A 10,715-nucleotide genomic window follows, 5' to 3' on the forward strand; every position below is an offset into this window, starting at 1 on the left:
TTCTACATTAGACTCTACCACCTGCAGGTGATTGCCTTCTATTCCACATTGGCATTATACTGTTAAATGTAAGGGATAATATCTGTAGTCAGGGTATCCCTCTTTCCTTCTACGACCCTAGTGCTCTATTTGCTCTATTCTTCCAAAAAGATGAAGGTGATATGCATTATCCATTGATCTGTTGGTGATGGCATGTGAAGTTTATCCTGAAACTTGTATCCTCAGTACAGGGAATAGAGAGAGACTCTTGTTCTCCACCGTCAACCAATACCACGATAAATGCAGATAGTGCAGGTCAACCAAACTCAAGATTCATGATTCTTTTATTGTCATGTAAAAAAGACAATGTAATATTACACAAACTTGGTTTTCATCTGCTGTAAGGCAGACAGATTCGCCATTGGCAGAAATTGCCTGAAGCTCTTATGACAGTCAGAGAAAGAGAAGCAAAAAGAGAGTTCCTGAGTGATTGTGGATTCGCCTCCACTGCTCCCACAGCCTTATAGGGTCCAGTCCAAACCATCAGCACCCGAAGTTCAAGACCCAAAGCTCCAACACGATCAGGAACGCCCTCGGCACCCTCTCGCATCCTAGTTCCAATACCTGGTGCCCCTTCAGTCAGTCCGGAGCCTGTCACCAGCAGTTCACAGCCTGGTTTGAATCCCTCAACCACAGTTGCCAGCAGCCTCAGGTTCCTTACCTCGAGTCGCCAACAGCCTGTGCATTCTTCACCTGCAGAACCCCTCGCTGGTCCGTCAATGTGATCACCATCCCATGGGTCATATCCTCCTTTTCAAATGGGAGGGGGGGTGTATTCTTCCCATTTTCTGCTGCCCTATGCCAGTCCTCTGCTTCCCCAGAGTCTGTAACCCCTCGAGAATGCGGCCATTTTAAGCGCGGTTACAGAATTTTCAAATAAAACCACCATCGGCTCCGTTAACAGGCCGTCAAAAGCCTATGCAGAGCTGCTGGAAGTTGGACTAGGTGTAGAGCTCGTTGAAAGAATCAAAGACTTGTTGATCCAAACCAAGGCTTTTATTAGCAAAAGACAGGAGCTCTTCACAGGTGGCCGACCAGTCCGGAATGATCCGACCTGGCTAGGGACACAACCCTTTAAGGCCCAGACAATAGGTGTGGCTTAGCTCTCAGCCAATCGCTGTAAGCACAGTCTAGATACAGCAACTATATACACTATGTACATTGGTGATAGATCTGTACTATCACACTAGGTGGTTGGACCCTATGGGAGCACTGTGTCTCCACTCCCTGCTCTCTGTGAATCCGCATCAGTGGTAGCACTGCCATCACAGCAGCTCAGAAAGCCCTGCCATTTTTGCCAAACTGCCAACATGTTTGACTAAGAAGTTTGTGCCACTGGGGTTTGGTAGAAACCTCATATCTTTAGGACTGGAGGCATCATTTCAATACTTCCCTTATGGAAATTGTCATCAGGCAAAGGTGAGGTGTTTTCTGCACTGCCTCACTTGGTTTTCAATCCTAAATGAGATCAGATTCAGATGCTCCTTCAACTTGAGAAAAGTACAAGAATCGTGACAGGTGCTGGAAGAACTTATTTATGATCTCCTATTTGCTGATGGCCACACAAATGTGGCACATGTTCAGGATGAATTAGAAATAATCAGTAATCTCTTTTCCACCCTCAGCAATTTAGGCAACACCGAGCCTTAAGAAAGATGGTGATTTCTTAATACCTCCACGAACAAAAAAATTCCTTCTTTTGAATCAGCCTTACGTCTGAATGCCATTTGCCTTGCATTACTTCATAACCTGCACCTTCACATCTCCTTGAGTCTGCAGCAAAGAAACAAATGCAATGCCCCTGGAAGCCACCATTACAAGGCTTCATTCAAGGGGCTTTGGGGGCCTGCATTCCTGACACAGTAATGGAAGCTGGTGAACAGCAATCTAGTGCAATGCTGGCCTCCTGCCACTCCAGTCACTACCCCCCGTACCACCACTCTGCTCAGAATCTACAAGTACATATTTAATTTTTTTACTTGTACATAAAAGGTTTCGCCAGGATATCGTTCCAGCCTTTTGCCTTGTCGTGTTGGCATCCTCTATTTTTCTGAGTAGCACATATGCAGGGCTCCTTTTTCAGTCTTCATTGTGAATTTGCTGATAATTATTTGGAAATACCTATACCAGCGTTTTAAGGTTATTTAATATTTCTCAGACTCAAACAGTTATTATTGGATTATCTCCAATAATCGAAAGGACAATTTGTCCTGAATATTAAGAAAAATTGCACAATACCCTCTTCTTGAGAAGACAAAACAAGTTATTGATTTACAATTGCCTATTTGGCACTAAGTACATAATAAATAGGAGTAGGCCATTCGGTCCGTCAAGCCTGCTCCACCATTAAATGAGATAATTTAATCTCATTTAAATTATCGACCTACCTGCCTTTTTCCATTATCCCTTCATTCTCTTACATTGTAAAAATCTATCAAACCTTGTCTTAAAAATCTTCACTAAGGTCACCTCCAGAGCTTCAGGGGGCAGCGAATTCCATAGATTTACCATCCTCTGGGAAAAGCAGTCGGGAGCTCTGATGTGTGGGTGATTGGGGCGTCGGGAGCTCGGATGGGCGGCCAGATGGGGTCAAAAATGGGACGGTCAACTTTTACACAGGACATATGGAAAACACATGATTTTTTGGCTCAACAAAAGGGGGATTGACTATTACATAGGATGATAGGATCAACTATTACACGACTATATACGGTATGGCAGCTAGGTCCACACCTCCCATCACATCCATAACATCTGTCATGCTAGACACGTTCCTCCACTGTGAAGTCCAACACAAAATAGTCATTCAAAGCTGCAACCATTTCTTCATAACCTAATATCAATTGTTCCTTCTCATCTCTCCAAGGGACCCATCTTGAGTTGAACCACCCTTTTCTGCTTTATATCATTATAAAAACTTTTACTGTCCATTTTTTATATTTTGTGTTAATCTTTTTTCATAATCTACCTTCCCACTCTTCATTGCTTAAGGCTTAAGATAAGTTTCCATCACGTGTTATATTCAGTTGAGATTTAAAATATTTAGGGATTGACATTCATCTTGGGCTGTGTTGAAAAATGACTGGAATCAAATACATTGCCCACTTGATACCCATTGAAATGGGCGCTGGAACAGCAAAAAAATGGGAGTAAATGCTTTATATCATTATAAAAACTTTTACTGTCCATTTTTTATATTTTGTGTTAATCTTTTTTCATAATCTACCTTCCCACTCTTCATTGCTTAAGGCTTAAGATAAGTTTCCATCACGTTTTATACTCAGTTGAGATTTAAAATATTTAGGGATTGACATTCATCTTGGGCTGTGTTGAAAAATGACTGGAATCAAATACATTGCCCACTTGATACCAATTGAAATGGGCGCTGGAACAGCAAAAAAATGGGAGTAACGACTCATTGCAAATTTCTGTCCAATGATCTCTGTTGGTACAGGCAACATCGATTAAAAATAAGTCTTGATGATTCATATTGATAAGTCGATATAAACTAAGCTCATAAGGATTGCTTAAATTGTTGGCAGGAAATGGCAATATGACTGATTAGTAAATGACCATTATCACCAAATAATCCATATGTAAACTGAAGTGCATAAACTTTTAAAATCCTGCAACCACAGGGCCTGTGCTCAAGATGGTAATGCCTGCACTGGGCAGTGTACCACGAAGAGCTGCAGATTCTGAGGGAACAGCAGACACCAGAAGCTTGGTGAACATCCCCCTCTCCTCCATTGAGAAGGAGAAGCACAGGAGGCAACCCTACAGGGAAGGTGATCATGGCAGTGGACCAGCAAGGGGGGTCAGTAGCTGAGGATCCCACACAGGCAGCAGGTGACTTGCAGTCAAAGCACCCACGCAGGCTGCTGGTGTCTGGCTCGTGGGAACCAGGTATCAGAACTGAGATTCAAAAGGGTACTGAAGGCAAAGAGGGCTTCTGAAGGGCCTCAGGCATGACGGTCTTCCTGATTGTATCGGAGGTTTGGATCCAGAACTCTGGTTGCCGATGGTTTGAACTGGAGTCAGTGCGGCTGCAGAGGCTATGGGAACGCTGGAGGCAAATCCACAGATCCACAGACACTCAATGTCTTCAAAGGGACCCTCTTTTGCTTCTCTTTCTCCTATTGTTAAGGGCAATGCTCATGGCAACTCTTTCTTTGCCCTACGGCAGATAAAATTTGAAGTACATTTATTCAATTTTTAATATATATTATTACTTGACCATAAAATGAACCTTTGAAACTAATTCACAGGAATATATTTGATTCAGCTTTCCACAATTAAATCTGATAATTCCATCACAGGACCACCATTGCAATCCAGAATATTAGCATACATATAAAAATGGTACTGTTCATCAAAAATCAAGGCTCACGGTGAAGCTGGCCTCCAACTCTTCTTTGTTTATTCATTCATAAAGCATCCCCTGAAAAGTCTCTGCTTCTTAAAGGATTTCAGAGATTTTACTTCCTTTGCACCTTTCAGAGATGAATTATATTGATATTTTACAGGAAAAAGAGTTCCCTAACTGAAGTCCAAAAATTACCATTTATCTTATATTTAATTTTTTTAATTTAGACATACAGCACGGTAACAGGCCATTTCAACCCATACCCAATTAACCTACACACCCTGGCATTTTTTGAACAGTGGGAGGAAACCAGAGCCCCTGGGGAAAACCCACATGGACACGGGGAGGACATACAAACTCTTTACAGACAGCGCGGAATTTGAACCCAGGTCCAGATCGCTGGCACGGTAAAGGCATTGTGCTAACCGCTACGCCAACTGTGCCACCCTACAACAGACAAAAGTTGAAATATATCATGTTTATTACACTTTAGTTATTTGAAACTTCATCCAACTATCTTTATACCATAATTTTTCAGAACAAACTTTCCATGCTACCTAATCATTTTACATCACCCACATTGTCAACTGTCAGGTATCTCCTTTCCTTTACCTACTATCTTTTTAAAGCTGTAGTCATCCTCCATTCTATTCAGTAATTAGAATTGGGCACTTTAATGAACACAGAACATAGATATAGAACACTCTATCTTTGGCCCACAATGTTGTGCCGACCTATGCAAACCTACTCCACAACATTCTAATCTTTCTCTACCTCACACCCATTACCTTCTATTTTTCTTACATCCACGTGCCCATCTAAGAGTCTTTTAAATGTTCCCATTGTACCAGCCTCCACCACCTCCCCTGAAAATGCATTTCAGGCACTCACTACTTTCTGTGTAAAAACAAAACTTACTTCTGACATCTCCCCTAAATTTTCCTCTACTCACCTTAAACACATAATCCTCTTATATTTTCTACTGTCGCTAAGGTAAAAAGTGCTAGCTATCCACCCTATCTATTCCCGCAAAGTCGTATATACCTCTCTTCAGTCACTTCTCATCCTTTGTTGCTCCAAAGGGAAAAGCCCTAACTCTGTCAGCCTTGCTTCATAAGGACGGCATGGTTGGCTAGTGCAACACCGTTACAGCACCAGCGACCAGAACAGGGGTTTGAATCCCATGCTGTCTGTAAGGAGTTTGTGTGTTCTCCTCGTGTCTATATGGGTTTTCCCTGGTGTTTCCAGTTTCCTCCCATCATTCGAAATGTACCGTGGGTATATGTTAATTGGATGTTATTGGACGACACAGGATCGTGGGTTGAAATAACCTCTTACTACGCTGTGTGAATGCCAACATTTTAAGTTTAACTGTTCTCCAGGCATCATCCTGGTAAATCTCCTCTGCACCCTCTCTTAAGCTTCTACATCCTTCCTGAAATGAGGTGACGAGAACTGAATGCAATACTCCATGTGTGGTCTAACAAGAGTTTAAAAAGAGCTGTAACGTTACCTATTGGCACTTGAATTCAATGCCCCGAACAATGCATGCCTCCTTAACCACCCTACCAACTTGAGGATAAGCTTGTGATTAAAAGAGTTCCCTTAAAGTGCACCAGAATGATGATTTGGATGTTGGGTTTGCCACGTGAGGCAGATTGGGTCTATACTGTCTTGAGTTCAGATGAATGAGAGATCCTATTTAAATATGCAACATTCTTACAAGTCCTGACATGCCACATGCAGGGATAATGTTAACCCTGAACAAGATGTTTAGAACTAAAGAGTCAGTCTTAAACTAAGGGATTAGCTTTTCATGATTAGCTTGAAGAAAATATCTTCATCCAGATAATAATCTTTAGATCTGTGTCTACAAAGAGGATTAAAAGGGACACAATCACAATGTATGTTTAATAATTTTTTAGACATTTAGACAATCAAGGGATATGGGGGTTAATGTTTCTGTAGTATGAGGGACCAGATGGTCCACCATGACTTCTATTTTTATCATCAGACTGCTTATTAACTTCCAAATATAAGAGCAAGAACCCAAACAGGAAGCCCATATTGCCCATTAGAATTAGGCACTGCAGTCCACTACTAGGTGTTCAGATGGGGAAAGGGTGGAGGGCAAAATAGGGACGATGTCCCAGGAGATACTAGGGAGATCATGAAATCAATCACAGGAAGGATGGGCCATGGAGTTTGGGACTGGAGGAAAGAAGCTTTTTCAGAAGACATACAAATTTTAATTGAGTCTGGATGAGAATGCACATTTGTGCACAAGACAAAATGAAAGTTGTCTTTTTTATGTAGGGAAGATTCCCTTAGACAGGCTTTGGTTGGTCTCTACGTTCACACAAACACGTAAACGCGCGCGCGCACACACACACACACACACACACACACACACACACACACACACACACACACACACACACACACACACACACACACACACACACACACACACAATGTCAAACATACACCCTACCCCAGATCCTTAAACCTACCCCTTTTTAGTTGCATTTCCGCATTTAGATTCCACCAGGCCAGCAGATGAACAAGTACTTGGTTGCAGTGACTTAAATGTTTAGCATCCTATTACGATAGTAAAAACAAGAATTTAGAAAAATGTGTCTTACCTTACAGGACTATGTTAACTTGCAATATAAATGGAATAGCATCAACATTGAAACAGATGAAACAGTGGAAGTAAACAGGTAAACCCTTCAGTAATCATTCAATAATATTAACAACTGACTCCCAAAATGATAAAGAGAATGAAATGATCTTTCAGTGTAATTTCTGTTTGAAATAAGTTTATTATTCTACTATTCATGTGTACCGTGAGAGACTGTAAAAAAGCAGATTTTATTTACTTCAAAATTCCATGTGAAGAAGTATGGATTTTATTTTTGTAGTACATTCCCAGACACTAGAGGCTGCTTTTGTATCATTTTCTACTATTCAATAAAGGTTTGAGGTCAGAAGAAGAACTTTAAAAGTTCATTGTGATGTCTGGGTATTGGGAAGCTATTCAGTGTCAACCCCAGCATGATCATTCCAGAGGTGAAATATATCCCATAGTAATTGAGGTCATAAAAGAGGGCATCACATCAATATTCTCACTGTGTGGTACCACATCTAATAAATGTACTTGCAAAGCAAAGAAGAATAATCTCTGTGAGGCCATGCTAATGGCAACTGGTGCGGGCCTGGGAGGGTGAGAGCAGAGAGCTGAGATACAGCGCTGCTCCAAATGGTTCAAATGCCTGGTTCTCAAGTTGGCAGCACCTTTAAATGGCCTGTTAAAGGAACCAAAAGTGTTTATAAGGAAAATCCTGCAACCGTGGAGGTCTTTGCCCAAGATGGTGACACCTGTGCTCAGCAGCAGCTTCGAGGGGTTGCAGACTCCAGGGAGCAGCGGACTGGTGCAGGGCACCAGAAGCAGGGAGAACACCCCTGTTGAAAAGGAGAAGCAGAGGAGACAACTCTATAGGGAAGGTGATCATAGCAACGGACCAGTGAGGGGGTTCAGCAGCTGATGGACCTGCTACGATTTGCGATCGGGGGATCCACACAGTCTGTAAGCTACTGAATTCTGGCTCATGGTAACCATGTATCGGAACTGGGATTCAAGAGGGTGCTAAGGGCAAGAAGGACACCCAAGAGACTTAAGGAACTGAAATCTTCCTGATTGTGCCAGAAGTTTGGATCTGAGCTTGGGTTGCCGATGGATTTGAACAGGAGTCTGTGCAGCTTGGAGCTGTGGGAACGCTGGAGGCGAATCCACAGACACTCAATGACGCTGAAGAGACTCTCTTACTTCTCTTAGTGTAAGGAGTGCCTGGCAATACTAATAGCAACTCCTTGTCAGCCTTACAGCAGGCAGAAAGCAATTTTGTGTAATATTACATGTTCTGTACTATTACAAGGCAATAAAGGAATTTTGAATCGAGCAAGTAGCATTGGATTGTTAAAGCATAAATTGTAGGCTTGTTTTACATGAGATATCACATACTTCATGTTACGTGGATGCCTGTTCTTTATACAATGTCTCACCAGTATCTTTCCTTCCAGAGCTCACGTTTTATCTTAGAGAAACAAATCTTCAATTTTCTCCCTCACAAATGCAAGGGATTAAGATGTCTAGTTAGAGTACATACGCTAGTCCCATCACTTCCATAAACACCTCACCAATTCTGGCAGAGATTAGCACTGAAGGATCAGATTGTCTTTCATCTATGTAGAGCAGGGAAACCAGACATGTCAAAATTAGCGAAAAGGGGCCACTTGACAAGTTCAATACCACACACTGGTCTGCAATGCATTTGCTTTCTTTACTTGTTTTTAGATTCTAAATTTATTATTATTTATATGACTTATGAAGCAGTAGAGAATGAAAGTAGAACAGATGAAAATGGTGGGAAGTGAGTAGACATACTAAGGTTTCACTCTTAGCTACTTTTGAATTGAAGGGAGAGGTAAAATTCATTTCTCAATGCAGAGCACAAAACATATCCACATCAATGTACCAATGAATAGGAGACCATTGTGATTGTTTTTGTGGCATCACCAGGGTACACCTGGACAGTTCCTGGTTTTAACTGATATGGCAAATGGCAACCAACATCAGGAAACAGACTGTAATATGCTATGGCCTTGATTTATATAGGAAATTTACCTACTGCTGTAAATCCTAATCTCCTGCTCAACCACCAAATGGAAAAGTTTTAAGATTTAGGTAATTCTGCCCATTGTGTCTTATCCACCATTCGATCATGCCTAATATATTTTTCATCTCTCAACCCTATTCTCCTCCCTTCTCCAACATAAATTTTGGCACTTTTATTAATGATGGACCTTACAACCTATGCTTTAAATATACCCAATGACTTCCATTGATTCACCTCATTCTGGCTAACTTCCAAATATAAGAGCAAGAACCCAAACAGGAAGCCCATATTGCCCATTAGAATTAGGCACTGCAGTCCACTGCTAGGTGTTCAGATGGGGAAAGGGTGGAGGGCAAAATAGGGACGATGTCCCAGGAGATACTAGGGAGATCATGAAATCAATCACAGGAAGGATGGGCCATGGAGTTTGGGACTGGAGGAAAGAAGCTTTTTCAGAAGACATACAAATTTTAATTGAGTCTGGATGAGAATGCACATTTGTGCACAAGACAAAATGAAAGTTGTCTTTTTTATGTAGGGAAGATTCCCTTAGACAGGCTTTGGTTGATCTCTACATTCACACAAACACGTAAACAGAAGTTCCCCACTTCTGTTCTAAAAGGACATCCTTTTCTTCTGAGGCTTTGCCTTGTGCTCCTGGAAATATTTCGACTACTGGAAATATCCTTTACAGAGGGCGGTACGGAGAGCATAGCAGTTAGCGCAACGCTTTTACAGCGCCAGTGATCGGGACTAGTGTTTGAATCCCGCAGTGTCTGTAAGGAGTTTGTAGATTCTCCTCGTGTCTGCGTGGGTTTTCCCCAGGGACTTCGGTTTCATTTCACCATTCAAAAGCGTACCAAATCAGTTGGGCAGCACACAGGCTCGTGAGCCGAAAGAGCCTGTTACCGTACTGTGTATCTAAATGTGTCCACATTTCAATATTTGGCAGGTATCTTAATAGTTCAGCCAGTTAGCAAGACCAGCACACTAATTATTTCATCCAGTCGAGACTTTTATGCAGTTGTCTCCCTTGATGTCTGGTGGTTGAGGTGTGACATCCTGTTCGGATATGGGTATCCTTGTTGGCTATGGAATGCCCTGCCAAATGAGTATGTACATTTGAACCCATTGGTGTCTGTTCTTTGCCCAGTTTGTCTGATTCATTGTCAAACATTAAATGTGCCACTTTACACGTCAATTAACCTGTGTATTTTGTTACTTTCTTGCTTAAAACTGATTTCCATGTAGTTAGTGAAAGTTACTGAAAATAGAGGAAATAATTGACTCTGTGATGGTTGGATTTAAAATAGTCTTGATATTTCATTTGGAGGTTTATCATCTTGTTGCACAACCAGTGAATGGAAAAGTTTAAATTAAGTCTCATCAAGTCTTAAAGAGTTTTACAGCATGGAAACAGGTCCTTTGGCCAAACCTATTCACACCAACCAACAAGTTGTCCACCCAAGCTAGACCCATTTGCCTGCATTTGACTCATATCCCCTCTGAACCAGGGGTGGCCAACCTTTTAATTTTTAACTTAGATATACAGTACGGTAACACGCCATTTTGGTCCACGAGTACATACTGGGGGTGTAGGTTAATTGGGCGGCACGGACTTGTGCGCCAAA

The 10,715-nt window shown here is 41.7% G+C and overlaps 1 long non-coding RNA gene across 2 annotated transcripts in view; it reads right to left on the reverse strand.

Moving 5' to 3' along the window:
- Positions 1–436: 436 nt before the first annotated feature.
- The window catches only part of LOC138742648 (uncharacterized), a 13,827-nt gene continuing 3,548 nt past the window's right edge, over positions 437–10,715 (reverse strand). For both annotated transcript variants that reach the window (XR_011344338.1, XR_011344337.1), the window contains 2 exons: positions 6,919–7,006; positions 437–4,216 (listed from right to left, as the gene is read on the reverse strand). This is a non-coding gene — a long non-coding RNA (uncharacterized lncRNA). The remainder of the gene's footprint in view (positions 4,217–6,918; positions 7,007–10,715) is intronic.

Source organism: Narcine bancroftii, chromosome 9 (genome assembly GCF_036971445.1).
Source record: "Narcine bancroftii isolate sNarBan1 chromosome 9, sNarBan1.hap1, whole genome shotgun sequence".
Taxonomy (NCBI): domain Eukaryota; kingdom Metazoa; phylum Chordata; class Chondrichthyes; order Torpediniformes; family Narcinidae; genus Narcine; species Narcine bancroftii.